This window comes from Ambystoma mexicanum, chromosome 1p, assembly GCF_040938575.1.
Source record: "Ambystoma mexicanum isolate Mex_15411 chromosome 1p, UKY_AmexF1_1, whole genome shotgun sequence".
In the NCBI taxonomy this organism is placed as follows: Eukaryota; Metazoa; Chordata; class Amphibia; order Caudata; family Ambystomatidae; genus Ambystoma; species Ambystoma mexicanum.
The window spans coordinates 1,411,975,709-1,412,000,323 of record NC_090921.1 but is presented as its reverse complement, the minus strand read 5'-3'; positions in this window follow the sequence as shown (position 1 = coordinate 1,412,000,323).

Genomic DNA, 24,615 nt, shown 5'->3' with positions numbered 1-24,615 from the left:
TGGGTCATTGTACTTGCATCACACAAATATGTAATGCTGATGTCTGTGGGCCACTTTCAGTGGGATCCATGAAAGCCTTGATGAGTTTCAAGACATACCCTAGTTGTATGGATACCTCTTTCATTACCCATCAGGATTACACTGCATCAAATATGTAAAATCTGGGGTGTCTGGGGTGGCATGGTGTTTCTGGTAAGGTTTGCACTAATGTTGAACATTACTATATGCCCAGTTTAGGAGTCTGATACATGTGTAGATGGTCCATTTGATCAGCATGCATTTTATGTGAGGCATATGTGTATATCCAGATAGCCCTCTGAATATTGTTGCCTGCCTTGTTGTAGGTGATGATGCAGCAGAAGAGTTGCATGTGGCGGAGATGTTGTTTGAGGATACACAACCAAACACAAGCAGGAGCCGGCCTGTTGTGAATAGTGAAAACCTGCTGCTGTTAAACACCATTCGCAGCAAGCCTGCACACGCATCATCGGATGAGGATGACAATTTTAATGTTGCAACCATATTGAGGCAGATGGTGGAACAGCCAGCACTCAGCAGTCCCGATCCTATGTTTCTCCTTGGGATTATGGAGGATACTGATCCTGGGGGGAGACAGTAGACTGTGCCCCTGCCAGTGGTGAGCCATGATTCTTTTGATAGCACTGTGTCATCAACATTGCCATTACCCATCCTGGAGGTAGCAGAGGTGTGTAATGGGAGTGGGATGCATGTAAACTGGCAGCCCATTCCTGTGTGCTCACTGAGACAGGGCCACACTGCCTCATTCAGAACAGGTAGACCATGCACACTTGGGGATGCATGCCCGCCTCCCGCTTAGAATGGGATGAGGAGGTGCTACATGAAATTACCCAACAGGGCGAGGTCATGCAGGAGATCAGCAGGGACATGCATCATCTGGCAGAGGATATAATCTCATCTAATGCCACAATTTATACTGATTTAATGCCTACATGAAGAGATGAACACCTCAAGCAACCAACACTGGCAGGAGATTTCAGACTTGGGGGTTCTCGTGAATGAGCTGATGGAGTTCTCAAGAGATTGGTACCATCTCAAGATGTTCTCTTGAGGGACACTCTGAACATCCAAATGGATGCCTCAAGGGTTGCCATGCATGCGAACATCAAGGAGAATCATCAGGACCTAGTTGCTATTGGCACACTGTTGCATGCTACAGTGTAATGTGTGGCAGCGGCAAATGAGGACCAGGCAGTGGCCTTAAGTGGGCAGGGTCCCCATCCCAGGATCCTCCACGGGTTGGGGTTTAGCAAGGCATTTTGCAAGTGATGCTATTTCCAATCTTATGTTGCAACTCAATATACAATGCCCCTTCTTCATGCCCCCTGCTGACTACACACAGTGATGGTGTTTGGTATGATATTTTCTTTTTGCCGTCCAAGGTGGACTCCTTTTGTTTGTTTGTTCAACATACATTGCCATACTACTGTATGTGCAGTTGGTTAACTTCACATGGTACTTTGCAAGTGATACTTCAGGTGGCCTGTACACACTGACATGTTCAATGAAGATTACTGACATGCTCATTTACCAAGGAACATGATATGACATTCAGGAAAACATTATGTTGACCCATGATGTGCATTATATATGTGGAGTATGTCTGACAGGGTCCTTTCACTGAGCTAAACATGTCTCTATTGTCATTTCAGGCCACTTTGCACAGTCAGCTTCCACACACCCTGTGAATGCACCAGATCCCTATCCTTCAATCAAATTCCCCATTCCCTCTGCTGGACACTGACCGACCTGACACAAATGAAGATGCACAGTGTTAGTTGGAGGCAGTGCGGAATACTGCAGTAACACAAGGTAAGGTAGTACACTGTTATTCATTAGCATGAATTTTACATATGCATTCCAGTAGTGGCCTGATGTGGCACAAGTAGGGTTGAGCATAAACGTGTCAATCTGGTGATATGTGGGTGATATTCACAGTCTATGGACATGGGAGTAGTCCCATATCCATGATTGTTGACGTTGCTTTGCCCTCTGCCGCATACTGGTCGTAATCTGTCCACTGAAGGAGCTTATGTGCTCGTGTTTCTGGTGCCGGGACATACACTGACTTATTTGTTTGTTGCAAGGTTATTAGTTGTCATGTCCTGTGAGCCTTGCATGCCATATCCTTCTGGGAATTTGGCCAGGTAGCCACTCCATCATGCATGTGCATCTTACACACCTGAGTCTCACCTTCCACATAAGGGGATGTTTTCTGTAACATGCAGCAGCAGCATTTTGCACATGTTTGCATGTTCATGATGAGTGAGGTATGCTGTATTTTGATGGAGATGTACCGATGTAAGTGGACAAAGTGTGAGTGTCTTTTGTTATGTGAGCTGTAACATCTGTGACAACTTACTCCAGTCCCCAAGGTGTGTGTACTTGCATCAGGTCGATGTATTTTGAAGTTCAGTGTGTGTCTACATTGCTTACTGGAAGCTATGGAGTACATCATGATATGGGGAGATGTACACGTTTAGGGTACCAGGCGCATACATGAGGATTGATGTTCCAGGAGAGGGTTGGGCGGTGTATTCTCATCAAGATATGCACTGGAAACCGGGGAGGGGGGTTACTGAGGGAAGCAGCTCACACTGTCTCAGGTAGGGTTGTGAGTTGATGGTTTATGGAGGTGGTGTCATGTTTAATGATGAGGCTCAGTTGCTGTAGTACAGACTGTGACCATGTCTGGACAGTGTCTTGTTGGTGGTACGACAGGCATAAACAATGAGACATAGCCAGCCAAAGGTCTTTCTGCTGCCTTCCACACTGATGTTCCAGCATAGTAGTGGTCTACTTATATTGTACAATTCTGGTCTGTGATTAGCCTACTGATATGCAGTGTACAAAGCAGATCCATCAGTACAACTGCAGACTGACTTCCTTGTAGGAAATGCTGCTGGATTAGAAATAGTGTACAGGCTTACAATGGGTGAGGGTGCAGGGCCATGAGGGTGATGTTCAGCAACCCTATTTTGGTGAATCCATTGATAGCTAGTGCATCTGCGTGTGTGAAACATGTTAAGGTATGGAGGTTATTTGACTGAAGTCTTCTTATTAGACTTGCACACGTGCAGGTGGGAGATAGTCCTGGGTGACATGGGTGGCGCTTGTTCAAGTGAGCTTGTTGTGATAGTGGTTTAGCTCTGTAGGCCTCTGACTTTAATGCCCAGAGATGTGTGAAGGGGTGAATGGCAATTTAAGGGAGTGTGCCTGGACATCTTCCTCATTAGTAGGGATTGTAGGTGCCTCCTGGGTGACTTTGTGGCAGCCTTGGCAGGCCAGCTGCAGGTGGCAGTGTGAGGCCTCAGGGGAGAGCCCAGCTGACCAGCGATTTGGCTACAATGGTAATGTGGGACCCCAGAGCAGGCTGGTACACCCACATGGGGAGGGGCAGCAGAAGGGTAAGTGTTGAGTTGGCGTGTTGTCACATTGGGGTGTTTGCTGATATGTGCCTTGATGGGGGCAGGGGTGCTTGCTAAGTGTGTGTGAACTGGTGTCAGTCAGTATTGTTGCCAGGAAATGAGCCTGTAGAAGATGGGTTTAATGTTGACTGAGGGAGTGAGGGTGTGTGAGTTCATGACTGTCATATGAAGTGATTATGTGGGATTGTGGGCGAAGTGTCCATGAAAAAGTTATCATAGGGCACTCTATTGAACAGGTAGGGTGAGTGTGTGCATGTGCAGGACTACATCACACAACATGGAAACCGACAACAGGCAACCTGGTACAACAATGCCAGCGATGTTGCCAGGACAGTAACTGTGTAGTGGGTCATCATTGGGATGGGAGACTGGAATGTGGGTAACAGGTGTTAGTCATCACCCCCTCGAGCATCAGGTAAGTGGTAATGTCACACAAACCACAGTTTGGAGTATAGATGTGTGCCACTACTGGCCTGGTGTGATGTGCAGTGGTACATTCTGCTACAGGAATAATGAGTGGGCATTGATCGATCATGATTAAGAGCGTGATGATGACAGTGGAAATTAACAAAGCTTTGAAGTGTGATGAATTATACATCAGAAGTTGGTGGGTGTTAATGGGGAAGTTGTCGTATTGAGGGGGACATGGGGAGATGTTAATGAAATGTGGACAGGTGGAGTTCTGCAAGGGGCAGGCCATCAAGTTTGCTGTTGTGTGAACAGGAAGGTCAGTGGTTCACAAAACATTATGGGCCTCATTACGAGGTGGGAGGTAAGGAATTACTGGCACCGATAAGGGCACCGGTGCCGGTAATCCCTTACCTCCCTTCTATGAGTTCCCTTTGTGGGTCCTTCCTTAATGCCTGGTTTTTGCAGGCGTTAAGGACGGGACCCGCAAAGGGACTCTAGAGCTAATAACGGTACCGCAATTTGCGGTACCATTATCAGCGCCTTCCCCATTCCCATTGAGCCCTATGGGGGCACAAATGGGAATGGGGAATGGCCCTGGTGAATGGGGAATTACCGGTCCCTCCGACCTCGGAATGGACCAGTAATTGCTGTATTCACCAGGGAGGAGTTGGAAGGGTTTTGGGGGCAGCCATGGAGCTAATAGCTCCATGGCTACCTCCAACCTCATAATGAGGCCCCATGTCTTGTTGGTTGAGTTTGGTGTATCAAGGGATCATTTTGGGACCCTCTGAATTACATTTGTTTAATTATCAGTATGCATCATCCCCAACATTTGTCTGTGATCAGTGGCTATCTGGTGTATGCTGCAAGCATGGAGGTTGCAGTGGTTCTCCATTATGCTGGGGGGTGGTTGTAACTGCAGGACACATGGAATGAAGTGGGCATCAGCAATGGACCTTAGCAGCACTTCCTCAAGGGCATTCTCCCTTTGCTCACCTTCCTCAAGAAACTTAATGTCTCCATAACTCTGGTTCTCTCCAGGCTGCAACACTGTAATAGCCTCTTCCTCAATCTGCCTTTCTCCCTTCGCTCCTTTCAACTGATCTAGAACAGGACTGCAAGACTCCTCCTTGGCCTCAAGCCCTGGGACTGCATCTCTCCAGCCCTAGAATCTCGCCACTGGCACCCTGTGGCTGTAAGGATCAACTTCAAGACCGTCTTCATCATCCACAAGGCTTTCCCGGGCCTGGGCCCATGTTACACCCAACTCCCTCCCCCTAAATACCTCCCTGCTAAAGCCCTTCAGTCTTCTAGCTCTAATTTCTTGCAGAATAGACGCTTCTCAAAGCAGAGAGTGGAGGTAGATCACTCTCCTCTGCAGGTGCCTCTCTCTGAAATGCCTCTCACAGACTTGTGCTGGATTGCCTTAAGTTCCAGAAACTTCTCAAGATCTTCCTTTTCTCGACTTCCATCCCTCTCGCCTGCTCATCTCCCCTTCAGCCCCTGACTGACTACCTGGTTCCTTATGAGTCTACCAGACACCAGGTCCCTCTGAGTCCAGTCTACTCCTCACTTAGTCCCCCTTTCCCACCCCACCCTGGGTATCCAGTGTGACACGGAAAAATGTTTTTTCAATGTATTGTTTTACTGAAAAAAATCCATCGGAAAAATACTGATAAAATATATATATATATATATATATATATATATATATATATATATATTTATTTGTCAGGGGTAAGGGGTCAAAACAAGTTGGGAGGGATTTGGGGTGAGATTAAAACATAGGTAAACAGGGGGGTTATGCGCTAGGCCCTCAAATAAAAAAATTATAAATTAGTATTTTGTTCGATGGATTTTATGTGGTAAAAATCCATCAAAAAGTTTTTCGGTAAAATCACATGTAACCCTAACCCTGCACTTTCCTCATGGGCCTCTCTCACTACCCTGGCTGGGCCTGTACCCATCTAGCCCTTCCAGCCCCTTATCTCACACTTAACCCCTGGCCCTTCCTTCCGCTGCCTCTTTTCCCTTCCCTGGCCCCTCCACCCGGGCACCACTTGTCACCAACCCTCTCACAGGCCCTTCATGCACTCCTTCCCCTCCGCTTACTCATTTTATTTACTATTTTTTATTTATATATTATTCTCCCCTGCACTTTTCGTTACTGCACTTGCACAATCCCAATGTTACAAGGCCTAGTAGGATTGTTTCTTTTGTCCCCTGCTCCCCGTGTAATCTTTTTGCTCGTCAAAACACTTGTGTATAGGCGTATTACAAATAACCAATAACTAAATAAATAAATGCATTGAGTATTTGTGGTTTTAATGGGGGGGTACCTATGGTAGTCTGGGTTTTCTGGGGTGTTTTCATATGAATGCGAGGCCACAGTTTGACTAATAATCGGTTGCAGGTATGGAGATGTGTGCAGGAGGAGCATCAGGTGAATTGGTCATTTTTGCAGGGGTTCAACTGGGTGTCCAAGTGGATGCAAGTGGTCCATGGAATTCGGCCAATGCGTCTCTTGTTATATCATTGGTGCAGCTGGTTTTACAGATTCAATGTAGTTAGGCTTTGAGGATCGATGTCTCATGGTTGTAAGAGGACAGAGGGCACTGTATTGCTTTTCTGTAGTTAGTTCCACTTGTGTAGTTCACCTGGTTCACTATGTGGCCAAGCAGGGAGATCAACTTCAATGTGTAAGGGTAAGAGGTGGTGTACATGATGCACAAGGACTTCACAAGTCCAACAGGAGTAGGGTGTGTATCAACTTTGGAATCACTTGCTTCTGATGTGTATGCCTGACACTGTTGGCTCCATGGCACAGCACCAGACCTGATGAGATGACTGTGAAACTGATGGTGTCTCCCCTTTTCAGTGCAAGGTATTGAAAAGACTGGAGTGGGTATCTGTACGTCTGCCTTCTATATGGTTGGGACAAAGGGACAGAGCACCCCAGCCAAGGTTCTCTAAGTGGCAGAAATGGACGAGCAACCAAGGCTTAGTCTCTTCAGAGGTGATGCAGACTGGTTCTTAAGTAGAGTGTTTCCCCAAGTCCCCACAAAGGAAAGTCCACACACTATGTTAGGTGCTAACACAGCTCCTTTATATAAAATAAGGTTCCATAAAATATATACACATTAATAATAACACTTTGTACTCAGACATTTCTATAAAAAAATAATGGCAAATATATGTATATTCTGTGTGGTACAACACTAGATTTAAATTTCATTAATAAATGCACAACTGTGGACAGTTATAAAAAGGCATGTGCATTCCTAAATCAGCTGTACTTGCATAGATTGAAGGAAGAAACACAGGTTAGACTTAGAACATAGGCAGCATACTTGCAATGGACTGAAACAGTGATACTGTGTGAGTATCCCCCCACCTTGGGCAACCTGTAATAAAGGTGTTAAAAAGCCCAGTCCAAAATATTTTCAATAAAGCCCTGCTTTCTTGTCAAAGGTTCAACCACTCCAATGTACCTGAAGTAGTAGTGTTTCTCTGTGTCTCTTCGACACTGCCCTTTGAGGATGGACCTCACCTTGGAAGAAGGAGTCACTGAGGCATCAAAATCTCGAGAAAAGATAGAACCAATCACTCTCTGAGATGTAGCAGCTTCAACCTCCACAGTTCCCTTCGACTCTTGACAGTCTCCTCAATGGTTGAAGTCCTGGGAATGTGAGATGTGCAGTACACCTAGAAGAAAAAGGCTTCTCTGCTGAAAGTTGGACTCTGTGGGACCATGGAAGACCTTTGACGAGGCCCAGCTACAGGCGTTGGATATCAGGGCTCACGGTCGGCAGTCCTCTGGCTGGTTGGTGCTGCAGACACAGCACTTACCTCGGGATAACTTTGGCGATCAGGACTCGACCACTGGCTGGACCTTCACTCAGTTTGTATCGTCGGGATGTCAGTGTCAGATTGTGGTGGTGGGAAACCCACCGGTGAACCTTTCTCCACAGTCAGCAACCTTCGCTTTTCTCCAGTGGAATAACGTGGTTGATGGTGGTGGCAAGGAAGCCTGTTGAAATGTTCTTCGAAGATGTGGATCTTCTGCAGTTCAGAGCGATGAGCAACACTATGTCAGGGTATCCGTCTTCCGGGTAAAATGATGCACTCTGACTTCCAGCGGTCACAGACACACTTCCAGACCCTGGTCAATGCCACTGGACTACTACAACACAAGATGTCCAGGTGCTTCTCTTCAGGTCTCTCGAATGATTACTGGAGTAGGAAGCTTGCCCCACCACCAAGAGCCCTCTCTCGGGGCACTTGTGCTCCCAATCTTTTGCCCCTTTCACACATTTGTGCTCGGGGTGTCCTGCTAAACCACAGAAAGAGCATGCGTGTTAAATGTACATACTGCCCTGGTGCAGGGTTTGGAATTCAATGCCCAGCACATTCCTTTCTTATTCCTATTCTGGGGAGAGGTCAGAAAGGACTGCCCCAGGACTGCCCCTCTTTAGGCCCCCCATGCAGCCGCCCCATTTTACGGCGAACATGGTGCAGTTGGCCCATAAATCCAAATTCATGGTTCCCCAATCCAACCGCAAACTCCCTGCCTTGGACCTCTTGAAACTTTCATCATAATTTAGCCATGGTCCGAAAAGCTCATTCACAATACATCGAGAGTATAAGGTCTAAATATGTCAGCAAAATTTTATGCAGCTGCATGAACCTTTCCACCATTACCGTGGAGAAAATTGTGAATCCTGTAGCCAAATTGACAATTGACTTCTCAACATGCACCTTATTTTCCCTTGCCTCCTTCGCATCCTTATCCTCCTCTGATACTGTATAATTCAGCAAAGAGAATATATCCACAAATTTAGGTTTACAAATATTTTCCTTCAACTTTGGCTATATGTGCCATGTGAGCATACATGATGGATTGGTGATGGGGGTCGAGAGGGCCCACATATCCCCTACCGAGGTGCATGCACGGGAAAGCACCCCACATCCTTGCACCTCTACTGAGCCTGCTCCCAGTGCTGCTACGCTAGGCTGACCCGGACCTACTACACCTGCTCGCTTGGGTATTATTGTGCCCTGTCCCTAGTGAGCCCCAAACCCCTGATTCTCCCCCATCCTGAACAGGGCTGGTTGACAATGCACTGCCGGGCCAAGTCCGCCCTTTGTGCTTATTCCCTGTCCCATACCATGTGTACCACCTACTATGGCAATTCTCCCTGGCCCTGCAGCCCACTGCCCTCATAGGGTATTGCCACCCACCAGCACCGTGTCCCCAGGGCCCGGCTACCCTACCAGCAGCTCCTGAGTGGGTGCTGTAGAGGTGTCTGTATTTACCTAACCCTGCTAATGAGCCCCGGGCCCCAAAGTATGATGGGAAGCTGCCCCCCAACCAGGCCCATGCCTGCCCCTGTGGAGACCCAAGGTGAAGCCCCTGCAGCACCCATATCCCCCTATGTTGGTCTGTGATGCACCCAGATGTGAAGCTGCTCCAAGGGCCAATATCGGCCGTGCAGGCCCACTGCCTAGCGGGGACACCCAGTCTCTGAAATGCCAGTGGCCGCCCCTAACATCCTGTCCGGCTGTATTGACAGCCCTCCCACCCCCAAAGGAACCTGCCATGTATACGACAGCTGGGGCACCCGTCCCTGCACCACAGAAGAGTTGTGCATCTCCACCTCTGTTAACGCATAACCTTGGGGAGTGGGTGCCCCCTGTGCTACATCACTTGGAACTGTGTAACTGTTGTTCACAGCTGCTGCCTGTAGTGCATCTTACCTCCTTGCTGTACTTCAGATGCTAATGCTTGGTGTTTCCATCCCCCTATTGCCCCAGCACAGCCCATGACTGGGATGAGATCCCGTTCACTGGGGACCACTCGAACATCCGACTCGCCATTTTTTATGGTCCCTTCCTTTTCTTTGCCGGTGGAAATGCTGCCCTCAGAGGGACATTCTTGCTCCTGGGGCGTGAACCCTCCTGGTCTATTGCTGCTGTGTTCTGTTGCTGCTCCTCCCCAGCAGTACCTTCTAACTACTGCATCACCTTATCTATGCCTCCTGCAATAATGCAAAGAGAGCTGCAACCTTAGCAGGGTCCAAGCCCCTGAGTGAAATGCCCAGATCGGTTAAGTCCCACACCGAACTCCCTTAGCACCTGTGCTCTACTCCCCACAGCACGTAGCCCCAATCCAACTTCGGGAGCACCCACAACCGTGCCTGGCAGCCCACGGAATGCAGAAGCGCCCTGCGTGCTTCAGCCACTCCGAACCTTTATACGAAGATGAACTGTCCTTCCACCATGCTACAGTCCCTTCTTGTTCCCCCCAGCCTACTCACGAAGCCAGTGGTGATGGCACTGATGAGGTGACAAAAAGCAACTCACAAGCAGCCTCCTCACACCCCCCACTGCTCTAACAATGTAAATAGGCCACATATGTCCAAACTGCCTGCAATGGTCCACCCCGGGCCCGTCCCTCCGTTCCCAGCCAGCCCAAGCCCTCTCCTTACCTCTCCAAGTCGCTCCGCTAGCCCGGGGCAGGAGAAAATATTTATTTGCACTATGCACGGACCAAGGGAGCAGACTCGAAGAGCCAAGGGGACCCCTGGCAAGATGTTAGGCCAGACAGCAGAGGCTATCCCGGCGAGGTTCTGAAACCCAGGAAACTGAAGTGGAGTGCAGGTCCTTCGGCGTTGGTATGGCAGCGGTTCGGCAGGCGACAGCCTGGGATTGGCGAGTAGAGGTGACGAGCCAATGCTGATCCAGGCTACCTCTGCCCCCTTTTAAACTGGATTTTTGGTGCCACCGGCTTCCCGCCGCCGGCCAAGCCGCCACACCTGCATTCTTGTGCTGGAGCAGGCTTCATACCCCACCAGAAAGTCTTAGGCCGCTGCCACTTGCAGCTGCCAGTTTTCCCACTGCCCTGGAGCCTCCCACCCTGCCCAACCCGGTGGCCCCTCCCCCAAGGGAGGGGGTCCTCTTTCAAACGCATTTAAAAGGAACATTCCTATTATCAGGAAGACAATCAGTCAAGTATGATTTACGTATTGAGGGTTCATGCATCGGTAACGGGTAATGGATTTACCTCAATATGGGATGATGTGGCATGCTCTTTGTTTGACGTTGTTCAATGAGTCGTGTCCATGTTACTTCTTAGTTGATCTGTGAAGCTAAGTGACCCTGTTATGTGTATTTGCATGCTTGGGAGAGTGGCTTGAAAAATGAAATATGCAATACAAATGATTCTGCCCATGTTATCAGATTTTTATGTGAAGGATGTAGATGGAGCATATGTGTGATTGAGTTTGAGGCACATACCACATGTCCACTGGTTGCTGTTTATGGCCCAAGTGTACTTTCCATGTGTCATCATCGAAGGCCATCAGGCATGTGGCTATGGTGTGCATTGTTCAGTACTGTCCAATTACATTTTAAATTCAGTGTATGAATATAGAAGGTATGTCCACACAACTTATCTAAGACAATAGATGACTGAGGAGTGAGGTTTTTGCAATAAGCTTTCTCATCACACCAAAGCCCTACTGGGGAACCGCAAAAAGTATAGTTCATTCAATTTGAATCTAATATTACCCAGTAGCAAAGGTACGGCTACATACTTCCTACCTATCTACTAAACTTAAGTTGTAAATTCCAGGAAGTGATTACCAGTCACCTAACACAAATCTTTTGAACATGTCATTTTTCCATCACAGAGGTTGGCAATTCGATCACATATCTGCTCCTCCCCACCCAACTATGAAATCGACTCCCAGTGCAAATGCGCACCATTGCAAATCATCACTTATTCGGGAAAATAATGATGCCTCCTGTTTTAGCCATTTCAACTGCTTTGGATTCTTACTGCTCCTGGTTGATGCACATAGCACACCTGTGTGCTTAACAATTTTCCCATCCCACTAGAGTCCATGTTTTCACTTGCTCCATCCCCGTTTCAGTTGACAACTGTCAACAAAGGACAGAAAGAAATATGAACATGATGGCCTCGCCAGTCAACACATCTTTTAGTTCTGTGATCCAATCACCTAGGTTTCCCCACAGGTGTTTTCTATCATTTCCCTTTGCTTTTTCGTTCCCTTTACATCCTTTCCCTGAGCTGTCCTCGTTTATAACCCTCTGATGTTCTTTCCCTGGGCAGAGTTGGAATGCTGTTAACCTATCAATATTCTGGGAGATCAATAGGTTATCCGCAATCTACTGTTCATCAGTACACTGATGACACACAGATATACTCTAAATCCAATTTAGCAGAGCAATCTCTGGCCTGTCAGGCTGCTCAGTTACTCTGCAGAAGGCTTGCAATGGACCAAGATTAAACCGAGACAGGACAGAGGGGAGAGCGGTCAGACCGACAAGGAAGCAGGAAGCCTGGGGAGATATGGCGCAGACAGCACTAATCAATGGCAGACGACCACCTCTTGGCAATAACTTGGCAGGTCAGAGTGACATTTCATCAGGCTTTGTATCTGCACCCTCAAATTGGCGAAAACGTCCAGAGTGCTTTCTTGCTTCCGCCTCAGATTCGAACCCTGTCTGCAGCTTCATTTCCTGTGCCCCCATTACAGTGGCCGTTCAGAACCTTAATAGAAGCAGGCAGGCAGTGTCGTGTTAATATGGAGTGTGAGTAGGGCAGGGCGGCCATATTTCACCCCTCTGTGTCATTAACTCGAAGTTCCCTTTGATGAAAAAGCATTTCCGGCAATCCTGCCCTTCCATTTACATGAAGACTACATACTTGCCACTTGCTGCTGTCCAAAAACTGCGGATTCAGCAGAACAACACCTCAGAAGCCTGTCACTGCACAGAAGCTCGTGGGCTGAAATACCTTATAACATGGAGTTTCTGCTCGCTGTGCTCATCTGTGGCTCTAAATGAAGATTGGATGTGAGACTAGTGCTGGCGACGACATGTGCAATCGAAAACCAGCATAGTCAGACGTGTACTTGCACAGCCCCCTTTCCACAAATGTGCCGCGTAGGGTTTATTGTAAGCTGCATACACCACGCCGACTTATGCTTTTATTGTTAAGGCGGTTTTAAGGGTTGCAGAGTAAATTGTACCCGAGAGGGCCTGATTTTCAAAGAGATTTTTCCATTGAAAAACGATTTTGTAAATCAGGCCTATAATGTCGTAAAATCGACTCTTACTTGTACACATGAAAACAACACCCCAAGGGACGGTGGGCATCTACAAAATGATGTCAGGACCTGGGTATCCAATGGTGGTCAAGTCTCGGGTACATGCGGGTGGAAGGAGACTCCCAGCTAAAAGGAGAAACATTGAATGTTCTCTTTGAATGTATGAATTAAAGCTGACCTCAGGTATCGAACCAAAGACCACAGTCGTCAGGTATGCAGGCCGGCCCTTCACAACTGCACTATATAACCTGATGAAAAATGACAAACTAAAGGTGAACTGTCTCATGTGGGTACTGCAACTTCCAGGGAAAACATTTGTATTGGTACCTGGAGTTTAAACCATGCACACGTTTTAACGTTTTCAAAAAAACTATTAGAAGAAAATGTCCTCCCTTGCTTTTGTGTGTGTGTTGATTTTATAAAAGGCAAATGCCATTGGTCCTGTGCAATTTGAGAGCTTATGGAAAGTCAATGTAATGCAATGAGCATATTTCACCTCAATACGCTAATTTCTGGCAACATTCCACACCATTGCGTTTGTTGATGAGTCCCCCCACTTGAATTTTTAGGACTTGACCCAGGACACTCTTTTGAACACTGAATTAGTCTTGATCAATTAGCTGAATGCCAAGTGTTTCTGGTTCATTTAATTTGAAATAAACATTCACGGTATTGCATAAGCTTTATAATGGAGCGTAATTAGCACCAAGAAAAATACAATCCTAGTGCAAAACATCTTCTAACCTGTATTACAAAAATGTTGCACCAGTGCAAAAGCAATTAGGAGTGTGATGCAATAAATCTATTGGATGTCTTTCCAGAAACTTTGTAGCACGGTGGAGTAAAATAAGCACTATGGCAGATATTCCTTTACAGCAAAGCGCGTTCTTTCAGAAAATGTGTACAGGAGCGCAATATGCTCCATTGTCTAAGCACTCTGATCTGGTACAAGAATGCATTGAAATAATGTATGCATGTTTTGCTCTATGACAGTTGTTTGCACTTGCAGCAGTGCAACGTTTCTCTAATATGGCTCGTATGTTCACTGCATTTTTGCATCAGGGAAAAGCACTGAGACTAGGGCAAACATTGGCCTTATGCAAAAGAATATGTTGTTTGCACTAGTGCTAATCAAATTTTGCACTAGTGCAATGTTTCTGTAATTCTGCCAAGGTCAGCACTGTACCTACGTTTAAACTGAGTTACTGGAATTTCAGAAGGCCTTGAATACCAACATCTGTTGTCGAATTTTGCATAACGTAAACACAATCTAAATCAAGGCGAATTAAGACCAAAACATAAATTCGGTGTGTGCGTTCTGCAGCGGAAAAGACTTATGAGGCAAGAAATAAGGAAGATTAAGGGGCCCGTGAATGAAAACACAAAACAGAGGATGAGAATACTTAAACAAAACTACAAGAACTGGCTCAAGTCCCATGCGGCAATCATGTTGCAAAATGACGCTGAGAACATGCTATCCAAAATGGAGGGAAAGGAATCAGCTAAATTTTGAAAACTGATAAACAGCAACTTAGCGCCCCAACATGCCCTCCAGGCCATCGCAGTGACCGAAGAAGCATGGGTAGAGTACTACTCAGCCCTATTTAGTAAAGGAGTTCCACTGACAACTTGTGACCCACCAACCACAACAGAATGGGACCTGGAGTTTTGGGAGAACGGATATCCTGCTTGTAATTAAAAGTGCACGAGAATCCAGAGCCCCAGGTCCGGACGGCTTAACAAATCACACTATTAAGCGTAACCCGGATTGTCTTGAACCGAGCAACCCAGAGTTCCTAGAAAAGTGCCGTTGTAGTGCCAATATTCAAGAAGGGGGATTGTTCAAACCCGAAAAATTACAGACCCATAGCGCTTCTTGACGTCTTGGGGAAAATGTATGCAACACTGCTCCAACGGAAACTCCTGAAGTGGGCAAAAGACTCCAATCACATTGACCCCAGACAAGCAGGGTTTGTAAAGGGGGTTGGATGTGGCCTTAATCTACTTATACAGAACATATTAAAGATGGAAACAATCAGACTAAACACCAAGCTGTACCTGGCAATGATAGATCTTTCGCAGGCATTTGACAGTATCAATAGAGAGTTGCTGTGGAAGAAATTAATCAAGTGGGATTGCCCTACAAGCCTAGTGAATGCAATTCGTGAACTGCACACGGAAACCTCCATTAAGATTCGCCTTGATATGACAGGCATACTGTCTGCCAAAATAAAAACACACAAAAGTGTAAAACAGGGGTGCCCTTTGGCTGCAACAATTTTTAACCTGTTCATATCAGATATACAAGAAGTCTTCTCTAGTGCAAACACGTTTCCCCCAAAAATACACGGTACACCCATTGATTACCTGGTATATACCGACGACCTTGTATTGATAGATCAGACCCCAATAAGGCTTCAACGCAAAATGACTCTAATAGACGCATACATAACAGCGAATGGACTGTCTATTAACAACCAAAAATGCGAAATCCTGATCTTAGAAAAACTACAAGGTTCTTGTAGCAGGGGCAAGAAGCATTCCTGGTACATTGCCCAGGACAAAATTCAGCTCGCAAAACATTCAACATATTTGGGCATGAGAATTAGTGCGATCCGAAATGACGGTCCTTGGGTTGAAGCAGCCAAAAACAAGTGTCATCAGTTAGCATCCCAAGCTTCTTTGATCAATAACAGATATTGGAAATTCCCTCTAAAACCAATCATTATGTTTTATGAACAGAAAGTGGTTCCCATTCTGATATATGGAGGTGAAAATGCATTTGGAGCCTCAGACGAGCTTTGGAATACACTAGAAAACATCTTCTGGTCACAAGTGCTGAAATTACCAAAGGGTACATCAACTACCTGTATACGTTAGGAATTAGAGTTGATTTCGATGCACGCTAAAGTCGCTCAGAATCTGCTAAGTTCATATCGCAAAACAATGTTGATGGACCTGGTGCCCCAATTCGGCATTTTACACAGGCCTGATTTGGAAAACGCAAATACCATTCTTGAGAACTGGAATCGCCTGTCTCAAGCTCTACTCGAAGAATACTACATCACCCCCTCTCTGTTATTGGACAATCCAGAGGCTGCTAAGAAGAAGCTTAGGACATTGGACTGGATACAAACCTGTGACCGAAGAGCAGGCTCTTCATCAATGTTTGAAGTACCAGGTGAGGCTAAAGCATTTGACCAACGTGCTAACTACCTAAGGTGCCTTCCGAACCAGCATTTAAGGGCCTTATACATGCGCTTCAGACTAAATGTCTTCCCGACAAAAGATCGCATGGGAACTAGGTCTAAACAGATGAATTTCAACTTTAATTGTCGATTTTGCAATGAGGCCAAAGAAACCTTGAAACATCTGACCATGTGTTGCCGGTCTCTGGAGCAACAAAGGGGCCGTTGCTTTGCCCCCGTGATCAACGCATACCGTACAAGGAGCACTGAAGAGTGGTGGCAAGTTCTCTTTGAAGGACTCCATAGAGCAGCATAGTTTGCTCTAATACATTTTTTACAATTCCTAAAAACTGGGCTGGAAGAAGACTCTCAGACTCGTACTGTATGAGACGAAAGGAAGACTGTATTGGTCTGTCTTGACCCCAAATCAGCCTACCTATAAGTAGGGTGCGAGGGAGGAAAGGGAAATTCGTAAGGGAGTGATCTATGTGCTGTTTTGTAGTTTTTTTATTTTTCTTTTAAAGGTTGAATAAACCAATAAAAAAAAAATTAAAAAAAAAGATGGCTCACAAACACCATCTACAGTCACATTGACTTACTTTGCAACGGAAATTGGCTTTTTTGCTTTTGTGAGAGCTGTTAGAAGACAACCTTACCGTCGGCAATCATTATTTTTCTTCTTAATTACGTTACACAGGCCATCTATGGTGGCATAGATGGCTCGTGATTGGTTCAAAAGCAGATGGTTTACATGTTCTGTTTTCTATGTTTAGTGATCAGCGTGGTGGCGCAGGGAGATTATCTGGGCGGGTCACGCTTCCTCCTTAAGATTTCAGAGGCCATAAACAAGGTGCAGGTATTGAGTATAGAAGTGTCCTTCACTGCCGGCTCACCCCCTTGAATGAGCATCACGTGATTGGGCTTGTCAATGGACATCCGCCTCTCCACTGAAAACCAACAAGGCTACATTACATGTTTTATCGTCTGTTGCTTGCAGAGCAGGGCCTACAATGACATTGTTGCTCTTTATGCCATACTAGTAGAGACATTCATCTATTTGCTTATCTGCCTGGCCACAACTACAAGAAAAGTCCATCACCAAAGTGCTAGAATATTTGCTTCTGAACAAGAGTGACATCATCAACCGGAGACAGGTGTTTCTGATCTGTCAGGCATCCTCTGTGTCATGGGCCTGAGACGTAGCGTCTGTCTTGGCACGGAGAGCTATGGGTCCACATATGGTTTACACGTATTCACTTAGGATGAAACCACAAGTATTTAAACGTTAGCCAGAAATGCCCCACTACCCAGAATGCTCCCAGGGTCCTGTTGTGTGCTGGAGACGCTGGTGGTATCAGAGAGGTTTTAACAATGCTGGAATGTTGTGTAGACCTTCAGGTAAGAGGAGGCAGGAGTCCCTTGACAGTGATGCCAGCATTCTCTTCTTGGCTCTAGTAAACAGTGCTGTGAATACAATGCATGTTCAGACAAGAACAGCTTTTAAGGGCTGCATATAGTTTATAGGACATTTGATGTCTACCAGCAGTGAAAGGTAGTGCCAAAATTGTGAAAACCCAAAGGCTGTAGGTATTTTAGAGTCGCTACTTTTAGGGCGTATTCATTTATTTGTGTTTTTGTAATGTGCCTTATACCACCTGAGTGCGGTTTCTACATGCAGATCCGGGATTCTTGCTCTGCGTGGTCTGGCTTCCAAAACCAGTGCATTGTCCCTGTGGTATCCTCTATTTAAATCCACAGCAAGAGACAGAACGTCAAAGGCTCACAGAGAAACTCGTGTCATGTTCAATCACTGGAATGTCTGGAAAGTCACACAAGCTCAACATAGGGTTTACAGTCCAAGATCAATGATGAGCTAGCTCAGCACCCAATGATATATCAAAATAATGGCTTATGCGCTGAACCGGAAATAATTCTATCTAGCAGATTTATGCTACTTTGTACTGCTCATTGTCATGAAACCTGGTCTCTTGCTTTCTAGTTCCTTCTAATTCCACATGGCAATCTGTTGCCCCAATGTAGCCCAGGCCTTCATACTCAGGCCAATATTACCAGGTGACATGGGAAACACTAGATAGCCAAACCCTTCCACACCAGACCGGCTGAATGTGAAGTGCGACCAACACCTAAAGCAACCTGCTTTAAGAGAAGAAGCCAGGTAATGTGCCCACACACAGAGAACAGCCACCCAGACCACCTGAAATTGAGGTGCACATCTAGTAAAGCAGCCTGAAATGAAGTGGGGTACAATCCTGAATCCCTAGACCGAAGCTACTCAAGAAACCTAATACAATGACCTGTAGGGTAAAGAAGTTACCTCTGAGTTTCGCTTCACTTGTATGAACCCTTATTAGTACCCCGGTGAGAGACAATCAGAATGAAACAAGCATTCTGATTGGCTCTCCCCAGGTCCATACCTGGCCGGGAATCCCTCCGTTGGGATTCCACGGCCTTTTTCCCCGGCGAGGGGCGTGGCAACCCCTCAGCCTATGGGGAGGCTTGAAGCGGGGCCTCCCCGCGGCTGAGAGACTGCCTTCGCCCCGCGCCGGGGACTCGGGTAAGTATTTTTTTTTCTCCCTTCCCTCTCCTCCCTCCCACCCGCCCCCCCAATTTACCCTCTTGTTTCTGCGTCCCCGGCGGGGGACGAGGGAAGTCTCCAGCCATGTGGAGAATCGGAGCGGGGCCATCCCCGCTCCCCGCCGCCACACGGCTGGGGGCGTTCCCCGTCCCCCGCTGGGGACGCAGGTACGTTTTTTTTTTTTTTTTTTTTCCTCCCAACCCCACTTACCTTTTTCTTGATCCTTTTTTGGGAGCGGACGCGCTGGGAACACATGTGTTCCCAGCGCGTCCGCTCCCGATGACTGCCATGGAAAGGGAAAACGGACTCCTTTTTCCCTTTCCATGGTGGCGGCCATTTTCTTGGCCGTTTCTTTTTTTTCTGTCCCGAAACGCTGCAGCGTTTCGGGACAGAAAAAAATTGCTTTTAGTACCCCGGTCACGCAAATATTGCGGGCCGGGATACTAATAGCAATATGACCCTAGCGGCGGGGGCATTACCGACTCTGGTAATGCCCCGGGGCCTTCGTTAATATAACTATGGGCCCCGGGGCATTACCTGAGTCGGTAATGCCCCGCCACTCGGGTCATATTGCTTAATTATTGCCCTCCTCCCAAGGCGAAGAAATTCACACCACACACCGTGCATGTCTACTTTACTGCCCATGAAAGGTGTATAATTAACTCCTCAACAGAGCATCCTCATAAAAAGTGATGTATTACAGGTGTTATAGCAACAGACTTATCGCAAGCATCTACCTAAATTAACATACTTATAGCACACTTCAACCCATGCAGGTGCCCAATCAACCTACAGATGCAAATTGCTATGGTTTTACCATCTCATTTTAAGATCAGGTAGATTGTTGGTACTGCAGGTCTCTGCCTACCTGTGTCTTACCATAAAACCACACAGAGGGGGAAAGAAGATAGTCAGAAGGAACCTAATCAATAAAACACCACTCTAATATGATTGCTCAACTCACCATCCCCCCACCCCCCGTTACTGTGCAATGCCATCAACCTTGCGATCTCTGACCTAAAGTCATAGCCTAGTTATTCAATCCACTCTTCCTGGCTGTTTCCCATTGTTGTGTAATGACCAAACAGTGCGCAGGCACACAACCTGCTGAGTTAACCACAGAGTATAGACCTGCTGATGTAGGATAGGGTTATTGGCTTTTCGGAGTGCAACCTGAATGCTTGCAGCCTTTGTATCTCTTTTGCTTTCGCAAGCGATGTTCCATGCTCCATGGCAAACAGGTACCAGTTTGCAAAGGAACTTCAAGTTGAAGTTAAAGTTGACGCTTGGCACTGATAAAGATGCATGCCAGAGAGGTGCACCCCAGCCACGGCCAGTCGCTGCGATGGAAGGGGGGAAGAGGGAATGGGAACGCAGGTGTCTACCAGTACTCTTCCCTAGACAACACGTTAGCAACCTTTGAGAAGAGTTTGCGTCACACTCGATAGACACGCATGCCTAATAAAAGATGGGCACCTATGAGAGGTGGGGGATTCTCCAGAGGACTTGCATCGCATACATGCATGTGCCCTTAGTTGATAGCTCCTTGCGGCTGTTCCTGTCTCATTGAGTGCTGACCAGAGAGAGGGTGGCAGGGTGTCCGGTGCCTGACCTGAGCGTGGGTGCCCCAGAGTGTTCAGTGACTAAACAAGAGGGTCCCTGGAGTAGCTGATAATACCTGAGGAACGTAAGATTGTACTTTTTGTAACTTGTTACTTGCATTTTCCCCCATTTTTGCTAATCTGAAGTTCATGTTCAATTTGTAGTGTTTATTCGTCATGCTATCTACTCATTGCTAAATGAAGTCCAGCATAAATGTTTGACTTCTTTCCTGAGTGTGATCATTGTTTCCGCAAGAGTCAAACCTGCAGAGCAGTGTGCTTATTTTGGGCTGGTTCCAAAGGCAAACACACACGGATATATTACACCCATCACACTGTATAAGGTGGGGTTGAACCTTGGGGTCGACACAGAAGCTAGCCCTGGAGTCCATGTAAAAAAACACACATTGTCTTCGTAAGGCACAAGTGACTAAACGAAATAATTGTTTCAAAATAGGAAAAAACGAATTAATCTATAATGTGAATAATATTTCATACATCATTAGTCATTAGCATTGCTTCAAATACCCATGGTAACAGGATAAGTTAATTCATCAATAATGTTTGATCATACATCTTTCTTCTCATCACAATAATAAACAAATTAAAAAAAAAAAGCATACAGCACAAGATTTGTTTGAAAACACAGAGGCAAAGTGCAAACGTGCATAAAGTACTAGTATGTATCTGAAAAGTGCAGCAAAGTGCTAAATGTATGGCCAACTAGTGTGAACAGTAATACAGTTCATATAATGATATGACAACACAAATGCGTGTGGCTAAACCACTGCGATATATTCTACACATAATTCCGTTTCTCACAACTCCAATGGCAGGTGATTAGTTTCAACAACACGGACAAAGTGGGCTCTTCTTCCTCAGGGCCACTAGCCCACTGTGCAGCTCTTTGCACTTAATTCAGTGCATTCTGTGTTGCTAGATCATTAGTTGTTTATTTTAATGCAGAAATACGGCCTGTCAAGCAATCATTTTCGTTTTGCTGGGAACAATGGATACTAAGGTACTCCTCCATAAAACAACCCTGAATAAGCAGATGGTTCTTTAAATGTGCCGTTGCAGAATTCGCTAGGCGTCCTGCACAAGTTCAGAATTAGAAGTCTGGGATCTCATGCCAAATGCCCCCTGTTTGCGATATGGCTCCTTACTTTTTGAGTCCATAACGGCCCCCAGGGGTGATGGTGAATTGGCCGTGGTCACACACTCTCATGAGCGTGGACATTGCTTACCCGCTGCCCCCATGATGTAAGCCTGAGCAGGCCAGCCCACAACTTGCCAGAGGAGCACCCGCCTTGCTAAACTCTGCATGCGGGCCAGCAGGGACTCTTACGGAATCATTCATGAAGGAGTGTAAGTATCAGGCTCTGAGTAGGCCACTGTCATCTACGCATCTGATGTTCATGCTACACACCATGCTCTTGGAGTGAGGGAACCCAGGGACGAGGGTGGCCCCTACACCAACCTCAACCTTGCACGAATCTGATCACAGAAGCCGGGCCTCCTTCCTTCCCTGCAGACTTGCAGAGAGGTGCGCCACTCCTCTGCCAAGGCATACCGCTCATATGGTCCAGTGGGTGATGCTCTATCATTATCCCACAATGGATTTGATGACAACTGCTGACAAGCCTCATCACCACAGGGTGCTGCAATTGGAGAACCCCCCCAGGAAATTCCACTGCTCATTGTTTTCTTCTCTCTCAGCCCTTCCTACTTTCACAATCGCCCTTTAACGGTTCTCTGAGCTAGAACCATTGTTTGCACCCATGTGGTTGTTCTCTGTCCTTTGTCCTGCGAACAGCATTGTAAGAGTTCTTTACTTGGGCCAATCCCTTACAAGCCATTTCCTGGCTTGTTCCTACAATGGTACTAAGTATGAATGATAAATAATAGATCAATACACATTTGCAAACAGCTCACTACACAACAAAAATCGCATCTTAAGGACAAATTGTGTGCGTGTGCTTCATTTTTCCAGGTGATACCACGTACATCTTCAAAAGTAAGGGGCTCATTTAAGTCAGCACTATGTCCAAACTCTGGTCCAGCTTTTGCAAGATGTCCTTCCCAACCTCTGCTCTAAATGCAATGAAGTACCTGTATAGTGGCCACACTTCTTTGTAAGATGGGGAATGGGAGCTGAGCTCACCAAACCCTTCCTTGCCACTAGTGGAATATGACAGTGCACTATTGACTGCTGCTTTCAGTTTGCATTGTTTGTTAATGAAGTGTTTGAGAAATGATCTAGTATAGATGCAGATTCCCCAGTTTTAAATGACATTCTGTATTGTTACTCAGTTTTGCGGATCACAATGTTTAATTTCTACAGCTCAAACCATCTTACAAAATGTTGTCAATTCGTTGTTTGATGTATGTGTAGGAAAGGGGCTAAGCATTAACTTAAATAAAGCCAATTGGATATTGATACATACTAAATATTCACCCAAGATCCATTTATCTCTGCAGGAAATTTAGTAGCTAGAGTTAAAACCTTCAATTATCTAGGACTACCTTTCGGTCATTGTGGCTCCTGGCGATCTGACAACATTGATTTACATTTGGCCGGCACTAGGGCTGCAACAATTATGTTTTCCAAGTGGTTTCCCCGGCACGCTATTGTTCCAGCTCTAAAAGATTACCATGTCTCAGTTGTTGGTCAACATATCTAGGATGCTGAACTATGGTTCTAATTTGAAGACCACTCATCTAGCTCTCACGTAACATGTAATCGTCCAGTGCCACTTGGGTTCACCAAACAGCACCCCCAATATTCCATTATATCTAGAACTAAATTGTGTTAGTATTATCTTTTTGGCAGCTGTGAAGTCTCTTTTCTAAGGTAGTAAAATCTGGAGTTCACAAAGCTATCACAGCGCTTTAAGTGATGTACTCAGTTATCTATGTGCTGCCTCCCTTGAATAAATGTGTGGTTTCAGAGATACAGCAAGAAACTTTGGGTTCCCTGGAACTTGGGGGTAATACTATAACAATCAATACACCTACTAAACTGATTGCAAAGCTGCATTTGAGGAGTGGGCTCTGAGTTGTATGTGGCAAGCATAAGACAAAGGCAATTTTATGAATTAATATTTGATTTACAAAAAATGTTGTTGGTCCAGAGACATATCTAAATGAAATTAAACCTCCCTTTGCAAAGTGCGTTTACATCAATAGCCGGTTGCGTTCATTGAATATTGCTGTTTTTCCCTTTTTATATAAGATAGGTGTTAGCGAATCTAGCTTAGTTCAACATGCAGTGAGGGAGGACATCTTTCAATCTCATTAGTTTTGCTCTTTGCGCCTTATATAGGAATTTGTGATCGAGCCCTGTTTATTCAAGGATATTAGGTATTAGGAACCTGGGGGAAACCCGTATGGCCTGCAGGTTAACATAATACTGTCCAATTATCTTTGCAGTATTACCATGAAAGGGCGTGGCCTATAAGCATGAGATCATCGAACGTTAAAGAGTTATATTATTAAATACTTTAATTACAGATGGCACAGTGGTCATCCCAATAGCATGACATATACGAATACTTCTCTCCTGCGTTTGAATGTACTAATTCATCATTTTATTCTGCCTCCCATGGCACAATGCACGTTAGCTAAATGTGTTGGTTATTAGTTAAACGACTATTCTTTAATTTTTTTTTTTTTTTTTTCATTAAGTGCATTTTGGTTAAAAAGAAAAATAACCTTAACACTAAGTTTACAAGTGCAACACACACGAGTAAAATTGCACTATTAGATTAAAAAAAAAACATTCAACAAAAAATCATCCATAATTATTACAATATTCCACTTTCATGCGATGGAAACATTTCAGTGATAAAATGTCACAAACAGGTAAGAATGCAAACCTAAAACAATTACATTGTTCCCCATTTCATTAGATGAGGGCGATTAGAGTAAGGACAAATGCAGACACAAACACAGCGGATGCACGAACAGGAGCAACCAAACATTGGTAATTGCCTATCATCCCATAATAAAGCCCTTCAAACCACAACGGCCAGACATTTTACAGCCTCCTTCCATACGTAATACCCAGCCCTTGTGACGTCGAGAGAATTGGCCCTATATAACAAGGACCAACATTTATCAACCTGGATACTTTCAATCTTCATTACAAATTTTGAATATGCTTTGCTGTATATTTGGACAAGGATACCACATTGGGTCAAAATGTGTCGACTGGAT